Source organism: Arachis ipaensis, chromosome B9 (genome assembly GCF_059453495.1).
Source record: "Arachis ipaensis isolate K30076 ecotype BB chromosome B9, ASM5945349v1, whole genome shotgun sequence".
NCBI classification, from domain to species: domain Eukaryota; kingdom Viridiplantae; phylum Streptophyta; class Magnoliopsida; order Fabales; family Fabaceae; genus Arachis; species Arachis ipaensis.
In genome coordinates this window covers 51204029-51224529 of record NC_142444.1, presented here as the reverse complement: position 1 = coordinate 51224529, position 20501 = coordinate 51204029, and the positions used below count along the sequence as shown (strand labels likewise).

The window sequence follows — 20501 nt, the reverse complement described above, 5'->3', positions numbered from 1 at the left end:
GGTGGAAACAATGGTGATACACAAGAAGACGGGTGTAAAATCAAGGTTTGGGACCCTGGAATTCATTCCCACAATCAACATTCTTGGGGCCTTGTCACTTGCTTCAAAGGCTTTATGCACCTAGTTTGGGATCCCGTAGCCATTGGAATTACAAACATTGGTGGAGATTCCTGGATCAGTACAAGCACAAGCCACCATGACAAGAAGCTCACAACATGTCCAACTTAAGGACTTTAACTAAAAGTGCTTGGTGGGAGACAACCCACCGTGGTATGATCGTTCTTTTTCATTCTTAGTTATTTTTCGTAGTAGTAGTTTTTACTTAGTTGATTTTTATTAAGTTCTTACTAATTTTCTGATCATGCAGCTATTTTATAATAGGAACCGAACACCTCAAGCTATATTCCAAAAAAAAAAGAGCACACGACGCGCACGCGTCGCTAACGCGTACGCGTCAGTCAGGTGGGTGCGTGTGAAAAAATAAATTTGACAGAGAGTTGTGAGGGAGTGGCGCTGGAATAGTGCCTTTGGCACAAATTGTTCCACGTGACCGCGTCGATGACGCGCCCACGTCATGTGAGAAAACTGCCCCCCACGCGTCCGCGTCACTCACGCGAACACGTGACCTGCAAAATCGACGTAAAAGAGTGTTTGGGCAGAGAGTTGTGCTGGCTTGGGGCAAGAAGTGTTCTAAAAGCACAAATTTGGTCACGCGAACGCGTACCCCATGCGTCCGCGTTGTTTTTTTCAATATCAGCCATCCACGCGATCGCATCCCCCACGCGTTCGTGTCACTTCAACAGCGCGCTAATCGCGCGATCGCGTGACTCACATGTCCGCGCCGCTTGCGCCGCACACCTCAACCAGTTCGCCGCCAGTTTTTAATTTTTTTTCTCTCTCCCAAATCCTAAATCTCTCTTGTTCTTTTATCCTTTTATTCTTATTTCAGTATAATATTTGTTTCTTTATATTTTCAGTTCTTCTTTGCTTGAGGAAAAGCAAACCTTTAAGTTTGGTGTTGACGCTTCGCTTAGAAGTTTTCTGTTTATTCCTATGGCACCAAAAGGGATGTGAATCATCTTCACTGAGGAGCACAACCTGAAGAATAAATGACTGCTAGGATAACTAAGGTGGTTGAGTTCCTTTCATTTTTTATTCCTCCCCTCTTTGTCTATGTTATGTTCCGGTTTTCTGCTATTTTTCTTTGTTTGTTGCATGATCCTTTATTAGTTAGAATCCTAGGACTAGTTTAGTTCTTCCTATTGCTTTAATTCTGAAAAGATGTCTCATGTATTACTCACTGAGCTTAAATTCAAATAAAAAATACAGCAGTGATATATTGCATGAGAAAGTGGGTCTATATTGAAGAATAGTCTTATTTACTTAAATGTGGTGGTATTTTCTGTGATTCTGAATGAATGACATGAATAGTGCATATTTTTTATAGTGAAGTTTATGAATGTTAAAATTGTTGGTTCTTGAAAGAATGATGAAAAAAGAGAAATGTTATTGATAATATGAGAAAATCATAAAATTGGTTCTTGAAGCAAGAAAAAGAAGTGAAAACTACGAAGCTTGCGAATATATATATATATATATATATATATATATATATATATATATATATATATATATAATAAAATAAAATAAAATAAATTCAAAAAGAGAAAAAGAAAAAGCAAGCAGAAAAAGCCAATAACCCTCTAAACTAAAAGGCAAAGGATAAAAAGAATCCAAGGCTTTGAGCATTAATGGATAGGAGGGCCCAAAGGAATAAAATCCTGGCCTAAGCGGCTAAATCAAGCTGTCCCTAACCATGTGCTTGTGGCGTGAAGGTGTCAAGTGAAAAGCTTGAGACTGAGTGGTTAAAGTCGTGATCCAAAGCAAAAAGAGTGTGCTTAAGAACTCTGGGCACCTCTAACTGGGGACTCTAGCAAAGCTGAGTCGCAATCTGAAAAGGTTCACCCAGTTATATGTCTGTGGCATTTATGTATCCGGTGGTAATACTGGAAAACAAAATGCTTAGGGTCACGGCCAAGACTCATAAAGTAGCTGTGTTCAAGAATCAACATACTGAACTAGGAGAATCAATAACACTATATGAATTCTGAGTTCTTATGGATGCCAATCATTCTAAACTTCAAAGGATAAAGTGAGATGCCAAAACTGTTCAGGTTTGCAGTTGTAGACCCCACTATAAGAAGAGACATGGGCTTAATCAAACTCTCATTCTCATGCAAATTCACATCCTAAGCTTATATTAGTTTTGGTTGCTTGAGGACAAGCAACAGTTTAAGTTTGGTGTTGTGATGCGTGAGCATCTTTCCTATCTTTTCCTAGTGAATTTGCATCCAATTTGTTGAGTTTAATTAAGAATTAATTATATTTTAGCCACTATGGATGCTATTTTGAGTTTTGTGCAATTTTATTAATTTTAGGTAGCATTCGAATGGATTTGATGAAGTTTCTGCAGAGAAAGAGAAGAAACCAAGGAGATGACCAGCGAATACCAACGCGGACGCATGGCTCACGCGACCGCGCGGAATGGAGGAGATCGCAATGACGCGATCGCGTGCCTGACGCGAACGCGTGGACTGGAATCTGCACAAATGACGCGAACGCGTGGACGACGCGGACGCGTCACATGCACCACGTGCAGAAAACGCAGAAAAACGCAGGGGGCGATTTCTAGGATGTTTTAACTCAATTTTCAGCCCAGAAAACACAGATTAGAAGCTGCAAAATGGACAGAACAAGTGGTCCCCACCCATCAACTGAAGATCTGTTAATTAATTCAAATTTAAATTCAAATCTTAAATTAGGAAAGGATATTATTTTAATTTTTAGTTTTAGATATTAGATTTTTAAATTTATTAGGATTAGTTATAAAAGGAGGAAGCTTTCCTTCCTTTGTAGAGGTCTTGGGGAGGATCCCATTCCATCCCAATTTACAATCCTAGTTTTCTACTCTGAACTATGAGCAACTAATCCTCCACTATTAAGGTTAGGAGCTCTGTCTATTTCTATGGATTAATTTTATTGCTTTTTCTATTTTAATTTATGTATGGATTTATAATTTAAGGGTTGTTTTCACTCTTTATTTTATGAATTTGGGTGGAACAGAAGTATGACCCTTTTTCTATGAGTTCTTGTAAAACTTGGAAAAGCTCTTTACTTGAACAATAGCTTGAAAATATATTCTCCTAAATTTTAATTATCTGAATTTAACGGGATACGTGACATATAATCCTTTTATTTTTGGGTAATTAGAGTTTTTGTGGCATATAAACTGGAAATTGATTATCACCCTCTAATTGGAATTAATTGACCAAGGAATTGGCTGTTGATGAATTTTAGAGGAGACTAGGAAGGTCTAAGGAATTAGGGTCTAGTCACATATAGTTGCCATAAATTAAATCATACATGTTTAAAATAGTTAGTAAGAAAAGTTAATCCGGAAAAATAGATAACTCTGAAGCCTTAACTATTTTCTCCATATTTTATTCTCACCTATTCACCTGCCTGTCTTCAAACTCTTCCTTATTTTTTAATTCTTTTGAACTTCCAAACACTAATTTTTGTCTGTCTAACTAATCCTATCAAATGCTATTGTTGCTTAATCCATCAATCCTCGTGGGATCGACCCTTACTCACATAAGGTATTACTTGGTACGACCCGGTGCACTTGCCGGTAAGTTTGTGGGTTGTAAAATACTGCATCAAGTTTTTGGCGCCGTTGCCGGGGATTGACTGTGATTAACAACTATTAGTTGCTTGATTGTTTAGATTAGGCATTTTAATTTTAATTTTTTCAAACACCAAGATAAGCATATTTGAGGTGTGGAGGAAGAGGTTTTAATTCCAACTTCTGATCATGGGCAGGCTCTGGATTGTCTGGAACTTTGGAAAATGCCGAAGTGCCCTCATTGTCAATCAAGAGGATCCCCACACTTGGACCTTGTCCAGTGTGCCTCTCTTCTAATTCTTCCTTGTGAACTGCAGCTACAGTTTCATCTATGACATCACACTGGAAGATAGAATGATTTTCTGGAGGGTTGTTTATGACTCCATTCAGATTGAAGATTACTATTCGGCCATCTATTTCAAAAGAGTATATTCCTGAAAAAGCATCCAATTTGAATTTTGATGTCTTCAGGAATGGTCTTCCAAGTAGGATTGATGATGGCTTATCTGAGTCATTATGGGACATCTCCAAGATATAAAAATCAGTGGGAAATGTAAGCCCTTTAATGTTCACTAAAACATCTTCAGCAACTCCAGCCACTGTAATAATGCTTTTATCTGCTAACACAAAACAAGCTGCCGACCTTTTTAAGGGAGGGAGCCTCAAAATATCATATATAGGCAAAGGCATTATACTAACACAGGCTCCTAAATCACACATGCAATCATAAATTACTACATCACTAATAGTACAACTAACTATACAAGGGCCTGGGTCACTACACTTCTCAGGTAATCCTCCCATTAAAGCAGATATGGAACTACCTAAAGGAATAGTTTCTAATCCATTAATTTTGTCTTTATGTATACATAAATCTTTTAGAAACTTTGCATATTTAGGTACCTGTTGAATAACATCAAAAAAAGGAACAGTTACCTCAACCTTTTTGAATATTTCTACCATTTTGGGATCGGGTTCCAGCTGCTTCTTGGGCTTCCTTGCAAGTTGTGGAAATGGAATGGGAGTGGTGTTTTCTGCAATGTCTGCGCCTCTTGGTGCTTCCTTCTGTGGTTGGGCTTCTTCTTTTTTAGTTATGTCCTGTATGTCCTCTTCCTCTTCAACATCTTCTATTTCTACGACCTCTTCAGCTGAGGCGTGCTCTAGTGGGCTTGGCTCCTCCTGATTCCTCTTCTGCAGTGTGGTTCCGGACCTTAGGGTGATGGCATTAATGCCCCCCTTCGGATTGGATAATGGTTGAGAGGGAATTCCAGTGGAACTTGAAGGTTGGTTATTGGAATTTTGCATTGATCCAATCTGTGAGACAAGAGCTTGTAAAGTAGCGGTCAGACCATTCAGACTGGCATTAATGTTATTTTCCATGGTCTGTTGACTTCGCTCAAAAAATTTTAGTAACTCTTCATTAGGAGACGAAGAAGGGTGGGTAAATTGAGAGGTCTGCTGTTGGGTATTCTGTGGTCCTTGGGACTGCCTCAGGTGAGGTGCTCTGTAAGGTTAGTTCTGCTGCCTGTTGTTGTTATTATTCCATCTCTGATTTCCCTGATTATCTCTGCCTCCTCTGTTATTGTTGTCCCTCCAATTCTGGTTAGAATTGTCCTGCCATCCATGGTTATTATTTCCACCTTGATTGTACCCTTGGTTGGGGCGGTCATAGAAGTTATGAGTGGATGCCACCATGTTGTCTTCCTGTTGGAGTTGCGGGCATTCATCAGTATAATGGCTATAATCAGCACAAATTCCGCAAACTCTCTGTGGGACTAACTGTTGGCCTTACTGTGGTGAAGGAGATTGAGCTTACTGAACTTGTTGTTGATTCAATTGCATTTGCTTCAGTAAGTTGGTCATTTCACAGATACTCTGAGTTAGAGCAGCAGTCTCTTTGCTAGAGGATACTTCTGCAACGGCTTTTGAACGGCCTTGCTTCTGCCTGTGGTTCCTAGTAGATTCAGCTAAATCGCTGATCAATTGCCATGCCTCATCAGTGGTCTTGTACTTCTTCATAGACCCATTGCTAGCACTTTCCAATGTGGTCTTATCTTGGGGCCTCATACCCTGTGTGATATAGCTGAGTAACACTATCTTGTCGATCATGTGGTGGGGGCATGCTTCCAGAAGATTATTGAAGCACTCTCAGTATTCAAAGAGAGTCTCGTTGTCATCTTGAAAAATCATGGAAATGTCTTTCCTTAGTTTATCAGTAACTTTAGATGGAAAGAATTTCTCCAAAAACTCTTTTCTGAGCGTATCCCAGTTGGATACATTTGCTAGGGGTTAAGTGTAGTACCACTCTCTTGCTTTTCCCTCAAGAGAAAACGGGAAAGCTTTCAGCAAAATTGAAGTTTCATCTGTACCGTCACGCCTGACAGTGGAACAGGCTGCCTGGAAATCTCTCAGGTGCTTGATAGGCTCTTGAGCAGGTAAGCCATGAAACTTGGGCATCAAATTGAGTAGTGCGGTCTTTATTTCAAAATCTGTAGCCACCGCTGGGTGATGCGCTTGAAACGGTTGCATTGTAAAATCAGGGGCTCCTTCCTCCTGGATGGTAACTCTCCTAGGTTCTGCCATGTCGTCTGCACGTGAATCAACCGAATCAGTAAAACGGGAGCTGATTTCTTCCTCAAGTGACGTTTCAGATCCGCCCTCAGAGCGGACTAACCGACGCCGAGCTCGCCTTATTTGTGAAATAGTCCTTTCAATTTCAGGATCGAATATTAGCAAGCGCGGATCAGGAAGTGAACGCGTCATTTGACGAAAGAAACAGGCAGCTCATAGTAGCAAAATAAAATAAAATGCAAATAAATAAATTCTAATTAATAACTTTAGCACTCTATTGCAACTCCCCGGCAACGGCGCCAAAAACTTGATGCGGTATTTTACAACCCACAAACTTACCGGCAAGTGCACCAGGTCGTACCAAGTAATACCTTACGTGAGTAAGGGTTGAATCCACGAGGATTGATGGATTAAGCAACAACAGCGTTTGATAGGATTAGTTAGACAGACAGAAATTAGTGTTTAGAAGTTCAAAAGCATTAAAAAATAAAGAAGAGTTTGAAGACAGACAGGTGAATAGGTGAGAATAAAATATGGAGAAAATAGTTAAGGCTTCAGAGTTATCTATTTTTCCGAATTAACTTTTCTTACTAACTATTTTAAACATGTAGGATTTAATTTATGGCAACTATATGTGACTAGACCCTAATTCCTTAGACCTTTCTAGTCTCTTCTAAAATTCATCAACAGCCAATTCCTTGGTCAATTAATTCCAATTAGAGGGTGATGATCAATTTCCAGTTTATATGCCACAAAAACTCTAATTACCCAAAAATAAAAGGATTATATGTCACGTATCCCGTTAAATTCAGATAATTAAAATTTAGGAGAATATATTTTCAAGCTATTGTTCAAGTAAAGAGCTTTTCCAAGTTTTACAAGAACTCAAATAGAAAAAGGGTCATACTTCCGTTCCACCCAAATTCATAAAATAAAGAGCGAAAACAATTCTTAAATTATAAATCCATACATAAATTAAAATAGAAAAAGCAATAAAATTAATCCATAGAAATAGACAGAGCTCCTAACCTTAACAGTGGAGGATTAGTTGCTCATAGTTCAGAGTAGAAAACTAGGATTGTAAATTGGGATGGAATGGGATCCTCCCCAGGACCTCTACAAAGGAAGGAAAGCTTCCTCCTTTTATAACTAATCCTAATAATTTAAAAATCAAATTTCTAAAATTAAAATTAAAATAATATCTTTTCCTAAAATAAGATTTGAATTTAAATTCGAATTAATTAACAAGTCTTCAGCTGATGGGTGGGACTACTTGATTTGTCCATTCTGCAGCTTCTAATCTGTGATTTCTGGACTAAGAACTGGGTCAAAACGGCCCAGAAATCACTCCCAGCATTTTTCTACATTTTCTGCACGTGGCGCATGTGACGCATCTGCGTCATCCACGCGTTCGCGTCATTTGTGCAGATTCCAGTCCACGCATTCGCGTCAGGCACGCGATCGCGTCATTGCGATTTTCTCCATTCTGCGCGGTCGCGTTAGCCATGCGTCTGCGTCGGTATTCGCTGGTTATCTCTTTGACTTCTTCTCTTTCTCTGCAGAAACTCCATCAAATCCATCCAAATGCTACCTAAAATAAACAGTATTGTACAAAACTCAAAATAGCATCCATAGTGGCTAAAATATAATTAATTCTTAATTAAACTCAACAATTTAGATGCAAATTCACTAGGAAAAGATAGGAAAGATGCTCACGCATCACAACACCAAACTTAAACTGTTGCTTGTCCTCAAGCAACCAAAACTAATATAAGCTTAGGATGTGAATTTGCATGAGAATAAGAGTTCGATTAAGCTCATGTCTCTTCTTATAGTGGGGTTTACAACTACAATCCTGAATAGTTTTGGCATCTCACTTTATCCTTTGAAGTTCAGAATGATTGGCATCCATAGGAACTCAGAATTCAGATAGTGTTATTGACTCTCCTAGTTCAGTATGTTGATTCTTGAACACAGCTACTTTATGAGTCTTGGCTGTGACCCTAAGTATTTTGTTTTCCAGTATTACCACCAGATACATAAATGCCACAGACACATAACTGGGTGAACCTTTTTAGATTGTGACTCAGCTTTGCTAGAGTCCCCAGTTAGAGGTGCCCAGAGTTCTTAAGCACACTCTTTTTGCTTTGGACCACGACTTTAACCACTCAGTCTCAAGCTTTTCACTTGACACCTTCACGCCACAAGCACATGGTTAGGGACACCTTGATTTAGCCGCTTAGGCCAGGATTTTATTCCTTTGGGCCCTCCTATCCATTAATGCTCAAAGCCTTGGATCCTTTTTATCCTTTGTCTTTTAGTTTAAAGGGTTATTGGCTTTTTCTGCTTGCTTTTTCTTTTTCTCTTTTTGAATTTTTTTATTTTATTTTATATATATATATATATTTTTTTTTTCGCAAGCTTCGTAGTTTTCACTGCTCTTTCTTGCTTCAAGAATCAATTTTATGATTTTTTCAGATTATCAATGACATTTCTCTTTTTTCATCATTCTTTCAAGAACCAACAATTTTAACATTCATAAACTTCACTATAAAAGATATGCACTATTCATGTCATACATTCAAAATCACAGAAAATACCACCACATTTAAGTAAATAAGACTATTCTTCAATATAGACCCACTTTCTCATGCAATATATCACTCTTGTATTTTTTATTTGAATTTAAGCTCAGTGAGTAATACATGAGACATCTTTTCAGTATTAAAGCAATAAGGAGAACTAAACTAGCCCTAGGATTCTAACTAATAAAGGATCATGCAACAAACGAAGAAAAATAGCAGAAAACCGGAACATAACATAGACAAAGAGGAGAGGAATAAAAAATGAAAGGAACTCAACCACCTTAGTTATCCTAGCAGTCGTTTATTCTTCAGGTTGTGCTCCTCAGTGAAGATGATTCGCCTCCCTTTTGGTGCCATAAGAATAAACAGAAAACTTCTAAGCGAAGCGTCAACACCAAACTTAAAGGTTTGCTTGTCCTCAAGCAAAGAAGAACTGAAAATAGAAAGAAACAAATATTATACTGAAATAAGAACAAAAGGATAAAAGAACAAGAGAGATTTAGGATTTGGGAGAGAGAATAAAAAAAAATTAAAAACTGGCGGTGAACTAGTAGAGGTATGAGGCGCAACCGGCGCGGACGCGTGAGTCACGCAATCGCGCGATTGGCGCGCTGTTGAAGTGACACGAACGCGTGGGGATGCGATCGCGTGGTTGGCCGATATTGAAAAAAATGACGCGGACGCGTGGGGTACGCGTTCGCGTGACCAAATTTGTGCTTTTAGCACACTTCATGCCCCAAGTCAGCACAACTCTCTGCCCAAACACTCTTTTACGTCGATTCTGCAGGTCACGCGTTCGAGTGAGTGACGCGGACGCGTGGGGGCAGTTTTCTCACATGACGCGGGCGCGTCATCGACGCGGTCGCGTGGAACAATTTGTGCCAAAGGCACTATTCCAGCGCCACTCCCTCGCAACTCTCTGTCAAATTTATTTTTTCACACGCACCCACCTGACTGACGCGTACGCGTCAGCGACGCGTGCACGTCGTGTGCTCTTTTTTTTTTTTGGAATATAGCTTGAGGTGTTCGGTTCCTGTTATAAAATAGCTGCATTATCAGAAAATTAGTAAGAACTTAATAAAAATCAACTAAGTAAAAACTACTATTACGAAAAACAACTAAGAATGAAAAAGAACGATCATAGCACGGTGGGTTGTCTCCCACCAAGCTTAAAATAGCACTAATATTTTTTTTTACTTTCTGAAATTAAGTTTGGTGTCACTCAGTTAATTTTATTTCAATTTTTCTGTTTATTTTTTCTTTTAAATTTTCGAATTTTTTTAGTTATTTATTTAGTATTCTTATTTTATTATTTTACACAGGTTACCTCACAGGGACTTCTCTGCACTCTGACGTAGAGAGTCCCAGTTTTTCTTGTTTTCTGCTTGTGTATGCGCAGGAATAGAGACAAGAAACATCTCTTAGACTTTGATCCTGAACCTGAAAGAACTTTCAGGCGACGTTTACAACAAGCAAGACTTTGCAAGGCTGTAAAATCCACTATGGCAAATAATAATGCTAATGCCAATGTGGTAAATCCGAATGGGGATGATCAGCAGAGAAGAGTGCTTGGCTCTTATTCTGCCCCTACTGTGGATCTCTATGGAAAAAGCATTGTGGTGCCTCCTATAACTGCAAACAACTTTGATTTGAAGCCACAATTGGTCACCCTGGTGCAACAAAACTGCCAGTATCATGGACTTCCTCATGAAGATCCAAATCAATTTATTTCTGATTTTCTGCAGATATGTGATACTGTGAAGACAAATGGAGTAAACCCAGAGGTGTACAAACTCATGCTTTTCCCATTTTCTCTGAGGGATAAAGCAAAGCTATGGCTAGATTCCCAACCAAAAGAGAGTTTGAATACTTGGGAAAAGGTTGTTACAGAGTTTCTCACTAAATTTTTCCCACCAAAGAAGCTGACTAAGCTTAGGTTGGAGGTTCAGACCTTCAAGCAAAAGGATGGTGAAACTCTTTATGAAGCTTGGGAGAGATACAAGCTACTGACTAGGCAATGCCCTCCTGACATGTTCTCCAAATGGACCCAACTGGATATCTTTTATGAAGGCTTAGGAGAGATGTCAAAGATGAGCCTAGACACTTCTGCAGGCGGTTCATTGCACAAGAAGAAGACACCAGAGGAGACTATTGAGCTGATTGAACTGGTTGCAAGCAACCAATATTTATACACATCTAACAGGAATCCTGTGAACTCTGAGGCCGCTCAAAAGAGAGGTGTGTTGGAAGTAGAAGCTGTTAATGCTCTTCTTGCTCAGAACAAGCTTATGTCTCAGCAGATAAATCTACTTACTCAATAGATGGGTGGCATGCAAGTCTCAGCTATCAACATTCAAAATCCACCCCAAGATACCTCCTATGACATGACAAGTAACTTTATGCAAAATGATAATTATGATTATGCTCAACCCTCTTCTGAACAGGTGAATTACATGGGGAGTGGTCCTAGAAATCCCAACAATGATCCATATTCTAAGACATACAATCAGGGGTGGAGGAATCACCTAAATTTTGGGTGGAGAGATCAACCTCAGAGACCTCAGAACTTCAACAATAGTTCTCAGGGTAGTTTTCAACAGAACAACCATAATAACCGCCAATTTCAGTCTCAGCAACAACAACCACCTCAGCAGGCACATTCTAAATCCCAAGAAGATTCTAAATGGGAGATGATGATGAGTTTCATACAAGAAACCAGAGCCTCCATTAGAAACTTGGAGGTGCAAATGGGTCAAATGAGCAAGCAATTACCTGAAAGGTCTTCAAATACATTCCCTGGTGATACAGTGGTGAACCCAAGAGAAGATTGCAAGGCTATTCAATTGAGAAGTGGTAAGGTGGCTGGTTTTGAGACCAAGGTCAATAAAGATCCAGTTGAAAAGGAAGCTCCAGAGGAGAAGAAGGAAGAAGTAGAGCACGCCCCTCCTAAGCAGGCAGACAACCCGTTCCCTGACTCTCTTGACACGTATCCCACCTTACCAAAGGCCCCTGAATACAAGCCAAAAATGCCATATCCTCAGAGGCTTCAGAAGGCGTCCAAAGAAAAGTAATTCTCTAAATTTTTAGATGTCTTCAAGAAGCTGCAGATCAACATCCCTTTTGCAGAGGCTCTAGAGCAAATGCCTCTCTATGCTAAATTTATGAAAGAATTGTTGACCCACAAGAGGAATTAAAAGGAACAAGAAACAGTGGTGCTAACCAAGGAATGCAGTGCTATTATTCAACACACCCTTCCTGAGAAGATGCCAGACCCAGGGAGCTTTGTCATTCCTTGCACCATTGGAGAAGTCGGCATTCAGAGAGATTTCTGTGATCTTGGAGCTAGCATTAACCTCATGCCACTTTCAGTGATGAAAAAGCTTCAAATTGAGGAGGTAAAACCCACTCGTATTTCTCTTCAACTTGCTGATCTTTCTATCAAATTACCTGTAGGTGTTGTTGAAGATTTACTTGTGAAAGTAGGACCATTTATCTTCCCTGTTGATTTTTTTATATTAGACATGGAAGAGGAGGTAAAACCCTCTATTATACTTGGTAGACCCTTTTTAGCTACAGGTAGAGCTCTGATTGATGTGAAAAAGGGTGAATTAACCCTGAGGCTCAATGAAGAACAGGTGGTCCTAAATGTTTTTGAAGCCCTCAAACACCCCAATTATTCTGAGGGGTGTATGAAAATAGATGTTATTGAACCACTTGTTCAAGAAGTACTGGAAACTGAGGTACTTGATGATGTTCTAGATCCTATTTCTGAGTGTGAATTAGTTGAAGTTGATGATTCACCACCCCAAAAGGAGCTGATGAACACGCCAATTAAGGAGGAGGAAGCCCCCAAGCTTGAGCTCAAACCCTTACCCCCTTCTCTGAAATATGTGTTCTTGGGTGGAAATGATTCATATCTGATGCGTGTGGAAACTGTCTCTCAACAAATTTCCTTCGGCAAGTGTACCGAATTTGTCGTCAAGTAAAAACTCACAATAGAGTGAGGTCGAATCCCACAGGGATTGATTGATCAAGCAACTTTAATTAGAAGAATTTTCTAGTTGAGCGAATCCAGAATTTGGGTTGAGAGTTGCAGAAATAAAATGGCGGGAATGTAAATAGCAGAAAAGTAAATACTAGAATTAAAGGACTGGAAGTAAATGACTGAAAATAAATTGCAGAATTGTAAATGGGAATGGGGTATTTGCTCATAAAAGTAAATGGAAGAAATTAAAGAGAATGGGTAAGATCAGAGATGGGAAGTTCATTGGGCTTAGGAGATGTTGCAATTCTCCGGATCAAGTTTATTTTCATCTCTTCCTCAATCAATGCACTCATTGATCTCCTTGGCAATCTTAATTGATTGAATTACAATTTCTTGCAATTCAATCTCTCAAATCTTGATCAATATCCAATTCCTTGGCAATTGCTCATGAGAAGAGATGAAGTATGGTCACTGATTATACCACATGCATTTCCCAAATCAAGTATTGAGAGGGTTATAGTCACATACCCATCAAAACCCAATTTGGTCCAGCATGAGAAAGCATTTCTAGCTTGATCTCTTCATTCCTCTTTCAAGGTTCAGAAGAGATCCAAGTTTGAATAGCTTCTTTTCCAAGATAACTACTCAATTGGATGAAGATCGAAAGCTTTCAAGTAAAATCAAGAGAAAAGATAGAAGAAGAATAATGAAAATTAGTATTGATCCATCAAATTACAACAGAGCTCCCTAACCCAATGAAAGGGGTTTAGTTGTTCATAGCTCTAGAAAATGAAAACAAAGATGGAGAATACATCATAAAACTAGAAATTGCAGAGAAGGTAAAATACAGAGAGTAGTTCTCTTTTTCCAACTTCCAGAACTCTTCAACAATTCAAAGCTACTCCTATATATACTACTTCTCTCAGCTTCTAGTTGGCTCTTCAAGTCTTGGGCCTTTGGATCTTGAGTTTGAAGCAGTTCTCTTCTTCATTTGAGCTTGGCTTTACTTGTAGAGAGAAAGTGTGAAGTGGGCAGAGACTTTAGCTCAGGACGTTAGGGGTGTTAACGTTTAGTGAAAATATGAGCTCGAGAACATTAGTGACAATCAACTTTCTTACTAACGTTCTGAAGTAAAAGCTACGTTAACTTCAACGTTAGTGGCACAAACATTGCCACTAACGTTGCCTCTAAGTCCTTCACACACGTTATTGAGACTTAACATTCCCAATAACTTTGAAAAGCCCCCTTTGTTCCCACGTTAGAGCTCACGTTAACTTAGTTAACGTGGCTCTTTAACGTGGGCTTGCCATCCTTCGAGAATGTTAGTGACACTCAACATTGTCACTAACGTTCCAAGGTGCCCCTATGTCTCACGTTAGAGTCCACATTAACTAGGTTAACGTGGCTTCTAACGTGGCCATGCTTAGCCATCCCCAACGTTAGTGACAATGTTGAGTGTCACTAACGTTGGCCATTCTTTCACTCATCAACGTTAGCTTCCACGTTAACTAAGTTAACGTGGCTCCTTGGGGGGTTGTGTGGTTGCTTCCAACATTAGTGACAATGTTGGGTGTCACTAACGTTGGCGTTTCTTCCCCTTTTTAACGTTAGAGGCCACGTTAACTAGGTTAATGTTGGACTCTAACGTGGCCACTTATGAGCATTTGCCAGCGTTAGTGACAATGTTAAGTGTCACTAACGTTGGCTCAACTTCCCTTCTCCACGTTAGAGTTCACGTTAACTTAGTTAACGTGACTCTTAACGTGGTCAATGATGGCTTCGAGAGCGTTATTGGCAATCACTTTTCTCATTAACTTTGCAAGTTACCTCCCATTCCTTGCTTCCTTTGGTCCTGAAATCAAGCAATAGAGTGCATCAAAGTTCTAGTCTAAGTCATGGGTAATGCAACATACAATTTGTCACTAAACTCATGCAAAATCCTCATGAAATAATGTAAAATGCACAATGTATGTTTGAATCAAGGTGTAAGTGAATATCTACCCAAAACTAGCTTATTTCCTAAGGAAATGCATGAAACTAACCTAAAAACAGTAAAGAAAAGGTCAGTAAAACTGGCCAAGATGCCCTGGCATCAATATCCAGTGATTATTAGCTCTTCTCTGAAGCCTGAAGAAGAGGAGGCGCTTATTTCAGTGCTCAGGAGCCATAAAATAGCTCTTGGGTGGACCATTAGTGACTTGAAGGGGATTAGTCCAACCAAGTGTATGCACAAGATCCTTCTTGAAGATGATGCTAAACCAGTTGTGCAACCACAAAGGAGACTCAATCCAACTATGAAAGAGGTGGTCCAAAAAGAGGTAATGAAATTATGGGAAGCAGGTATTATTTACCCTATTTCTGACAGTCCTTGGGTATGTCCTGTACAGGTAGTTCCCAAGAAAGGAGGGATGACAGTGATCAAGAATGAAAAGAATGAGCTTATTCCTACAAGAACAGTCACAGGATGGAGAATGTGCATAGATTATAGGAGGCTAAACACTACTACAAGGAAGGATCATTTCCCCCTCCCTTTCATTGATCAGATGCTTGAGAGGTTAGCTGGTCATGCTTTTTATTATTTTCTAGATGGATATTCTGGATATAATCAAATTGCAGTGGACCCTCAAGATCAAGAGAAGACAGCATTCACATGCCCCTTTGAAGTATTTGCCTACAGGAGAATGCCATTTGGACTTTGCAATGCTCCAGCAACTTTTCAGAGGTGTATGCTTTCAATTTTTTCTGATATGGTTGAAAAGTTTATTGAGATATTTATGGATGATTTTTCTATTTTTGGTAATTCTTTTGAATCCTGCCTTAAACATTTATCTCTTGTCTTGAAACGGTGTCAAGAATCAAACCTTGTTTTAAATTGGGAAAAATGCCGTTTTATGGTTAAAGAAGGCATTGTTCTTGGACACCGGATTTCAAGTAAGGGAATTGAGGTTGACAGAGCAAATGTGGAGGTAATTGAAAAATTACCACCACCAACTAATGTTAAGGCAATTAGGAGTTTCTTGGGTCATGCAGGATTTTATAGAAGATTTATAAAGGATTTTTCTAAAATTGCTAAACCATTGAGCAACCTATTGGTTGTTGATGTTCCTTTTGTCTTTGATTCTAACTGTCTGCATGCTTTTGAAACTCTGAAGGCAAATCTCACCTCTGCTCCCATTATAGCTTCCCCTGACTGGGATTTACCATTTGAATTAATGTGTGATGCTAGTGATTTTGCTATAGGAGCTGTTTTAGGACAGAGGCATGGTAAGCTTGTACATGTCATTTACTATGCCAGTCGTGTGTTAAATGATGCTCAAAAGAATTACACAACTACAGAAAAGGAATTATTAGCTGTTGTGTATGGTGTTGATAAGTTTAGGTCCTATTTACTTGGTTCTAAGGTTATTGTTTATACTGACCATGCTGCTTTGAAGTACCTTCTAACCAAACAGGATTCTAAACCAAGATTAATCAGATGGGTGTTGCTCCTTCAAGAGTTTCATATTGAGATAAAAGACAAGAAAGGGTCAGAAAATCAAGTAGCTGACCATCTCTCCAGAATTGAGCCTGAAGCAGGAGTACAACCACCCATAACTGTGACTGAGATGTTTCCAGATGAACAATTGTTCCTCATTCAGCAGGCTCTATGGTTTGCAGACATTGCAAATTATAAGGCCATGAATTTTATCCCAAGGGAGTACAGTAGGCAATAAGTGAAGAAGCTATTGACTGATGCAAAGTACTACATTTGGGAGGAACCATACCTTTTTAAAAGGTGTTCAGATGGAATTATCCGGAGGTGTGTCCCAGATGAAGAAAAACAGCAGATTCTTTGGCACTGTCATGGTTCTGAGTATGGAGGCCACTTTGGTGGTGAAAGGACAGCTACAAAGGTCCTTCAGAGCGGGTTTTATTGGCCGACTCTCTTCAGAGACTCAAGAGCATTTGTAAAGCACTGTGATAGATGTGAAAAAGCCACAAACCTCCCTGCCAACCATGAAATGCCACAGCAGGGAATTCTTGAGGTTGAGTTGTTTGATGTGTGGGGTATTGATTTCATGGGACCTTTCCCACCCTCACATTCAAACAACTATATTCTAGTGGCAGTCGACTATGTGTCCAAGTGGGTGGAAGCTGTGGCTTTGCCCACCAATGATGCCAAGGTGGTAATGAGCTTTTTTCAGAGATATATCTTCAGCCGGTTTGGTGTCCCAATGACACTCATTAGTGATGGAGGAAGTCACTTCTGTAACAGACAGTTGGACTCTCTTCTGCATAGATATGGAGTCCGTCATAAAGTGGCAACCCGCTATCACCCTCAGACAAGTGGACAGGTTGAAGTTTCCAACAGGGAACTCAAAAGGATTCTAGAGAAGACCGTCAGTGTTTCAAGAAAGGACTGGTCTAGGAAGCTTGATGATGCTCTCTGGGCATACCGGACAGCATACAAGACCCCAATTGGCATGTCCCCATATCAGTTGGTCTATGGCAAAGCCTGTCACTTTCCAGTTGAGCTGGAGCACAAGGCTTATTGGGCAATTAGGTATCTGAATCTTGATTCAGAAGCTGCAAGAATTAAGCGGATGCTTCAGTTGAATGAGCTTGATGAATTCAGATATTCAGCCTATGAGAATGCCAAGCTCTATAAGGAGAGAACCAAGCTACTGCATGATAAGAAGATTGCCATCAGAATATTTGAGCCAAGACAGAGAGTGCTTCTATATAATTCAAGGCTCAAATTCTTTCCCGGGAAGCTGAAATCCCGGTGGTCAGGACCATTTGTGGTTACCAGCGCTTCACCATATGGTCATGTGGAGATACAGGAAGAGAATTCTGACAGAAAATTCACAGTGAATGGCCAGAGGTTGAAGCACTATCTTAGAGGCGAGATTGATCACCAGAGGTCCACTCATCTGCTGAACTAGCAGAACTGACCGTCAAGCTAGTGCGTTAAAGAAGCGCTTGTCGGGAGGCAACCCGATAATTTCGTATCCTTAGTTATTTTTCGTAGTAGTAGTTTTCTTACTTGTTTGATTTTTATTAAATTCTTACTAATTTTCTGATCATGCAGCTATTCTATCACAGGAACCGAACACCTCAAGCTATTTCAAAAAAAAAAAAAGAGAGAGCGTAAACGACGCGAACGCATCGCTGACGCGTCCGAGTCAGATGGGTGTGTGTGAAAAAATAAATTTGACAGAGAGTTGCGAGGGAGTGGCGCTGGAATAGTGCCTTTGGCACAAATTGTTCTACGCGACCGCGTCGATGACGGGTCCGCGTCGGGTGGGAACATTGGCCTCCCACGCGACCGCATCACTCACGCGGCCGCGTGCCCTGGAATTCGACGTGAAAAGGGTGCACGACCGAAAGTTGTGCTAGAGTGGTGCTGGATTGACGCTGAACGCCCAATTCTACTCACGCGGATGCATGGCTCACGCGTCCGCGTCATATCCTTCTAATGGCCATTCACGCGATCGCATGCCCCACACGATCGCATCACATAAGATTTGGCAAAAGAATAAAATTTCAAACAGAGAGTTGTGCGAGTGCGAGGCTACCCTCGCGCCAGTAGCATAAAATGGGTCACGTGACCGCGTGACCGACGCAACCGCGTCAATCAGTATAAGCGCAATTCGCGCGACTGCGTGCCCCACGCGGCCGCGTCGCTTGCGCCGCACAGCTTCCCTGATTTGCCAATTATCTTATCTTTCTTTTCTCCTAATCCTAATTCTCTCTTGTTCTTTTACCTGTATATTCTTCTTTTCTCTCATTATTTATTTTTATTTTCAGTTCTTCTTTGCTTGAGGACAAGCAAACCTTTAAGTTTGGTGTTGACGCTTTGCTTATAGGTTTTCTGTTTATTCCTATGGCACCAAAATGGAGGCAAATCATCTTCATTGAGGAGCACAACCTGAAGAATAAACGACTGCTAGGATAACTAAGGTGGTTGAGTTCCTTTCATTTTTTATTCCTCCCCTCTTTGTCTATGTTATGTTTCAGTTTTCTGCTATTTTTCTTTGTTTGTTGCATGATCCTTTATTAGTTAGAATCCTATGACTAGTTTAGTTCTCCCTATTGCTTTAATTCTGAAAAAAATGTCTCATGTATTACTCACTAAGCTTAATTTAAAAAAAATACAGGAGTGATATATTGCATGAGAAAGTGGGTCTATATTGAATAATAGTCTTAAATGTGGTGGTATTTTCTGTGATTCTGAATGCATGACATGAACAGTGCATAATTTTTGATAATGAAGTTTATGAATGTTAAAATGGTTGGCTCTTGAAAGAATGATGAAAAAGAAAAATATTATTAATAATCTGAAAAATCATAAAATTGATTCTTGAAGCAAGAAAAAGCAGTGAAAAACACGAGGCTTGCGAAAAAAATTTAATAAAATAATGAAACAAACAAGAAAAAGAAAAGCAAGCAGAAAAAGCCAATAACCCTTTAAACTAAAAGGCAAAGGGTAAAAAGGATCCAAGACTTTAAGCATTAATGGATAGGAGGGTCCTAAGGAATAAAATCCTGGCCTAAGCGGCTAAATCAAGCTGTTCCTAACCATGTGCTTGTGGCGTGAAGGTGTCAAGTGAAAAGCTTGAGACTGAGCAGTTAAAGTCGTTGTCCAAAGCAAAAAGAGTGTGCTTAAGAACTCTGGGCACCTCTAACTGGGGACTCTAGCAAAGCTGAGTCACAATCTGAAAAGGTTCACCCGGTTATGTGTCTGTGGCATTTATGTATCCAGTGGTAATACTTGAAAACAAAATGCTTAGGGTCACAGCCAAGACTCATAAAGTAGCTGTGTTCAAGAATCAACATACTGAACAAGGAGAGTCAATAACACTATCTGAATTCTGAGTTCCTATGGATGCCAATCATTCTGAACTTCAAAGGATAAAGTGAGATGCCAAAACTATTCAGGATTGTAGTTGTAAACCCCACTATAAGAAGAGACATGAGCTTAATCGAACTCTCATTCTCATGCAAATTCACATCCTAAGCTTATATTAGTTTTGGTTGCTTGAGGACAAGCAACAGTTTAAGTTTGATGTTGTGATGCGTGAGCATCTTGTCTATTTTTTCCTAGTGAATTTGCATCTAAATTGTTGAATTTAATTAAGAATTAATTATATTTTAGCCACTATGGATGCTATTTTGAGTTTTGTACAATACTATTTATTTTAGGTAGCATTTAGCGGAATTTGATGGAGTTTCTACAGAGAAAGAGAAGAAGTCAAAGAGATAACCAGCGAATATCGACACGGACGCATGGCTAACGCGACCGCGCGGAATGGAGGAAATCGCAATGACGCGATCGCGTGCCTGACGCGAACGCGTGGACTGGAATCTGAACAAATGACGCGAACGCGTGGACGACGCGAACGCGTCACATGCGCCACGTGTAGAAAATGTAGAAAAATGCTGGGGGCGATCTCTGGGCCGTTTTGACCAAGTTCTTAGCCCAGAAATCACAGATTAGAAGCTGCAGAATGGACAAATCAAGTGGTGCCACCCATCAGCTGAAGACTTGTTAATTAATTCGAATTTAAATTCAAATCTTATTTTAGGAAAAGATATTATTTTAATTTTAATTTTAGAAATTTGATTTTTAAATTCTTAGGATTAGTTATAAAAGGAATCCCAATAGGGTGGTTCCAGAACAACATATTCCACA

At 39.7% G+C, this 20501-nt stretch overlaps 1 non-coding gene across 1 annotated transcript; it reads right to left on the bottom strand.

Moving 5' to 3' along the window:
• Positions 1–10769: 10769 nt before the first annotated feature.
• LOC148544629 (small nucleolar RNA R71) lies at positions 10770–10873 on the bottom strand. The gene has a single exon (XR_015900569.1). It is a non-coding gene; the product is annotated as a small nucleolar RNA R71 (small nucleolar RNA).
• Between the last annotated feature and the right edge of the window lie 9628 nt (positions 10874–20501).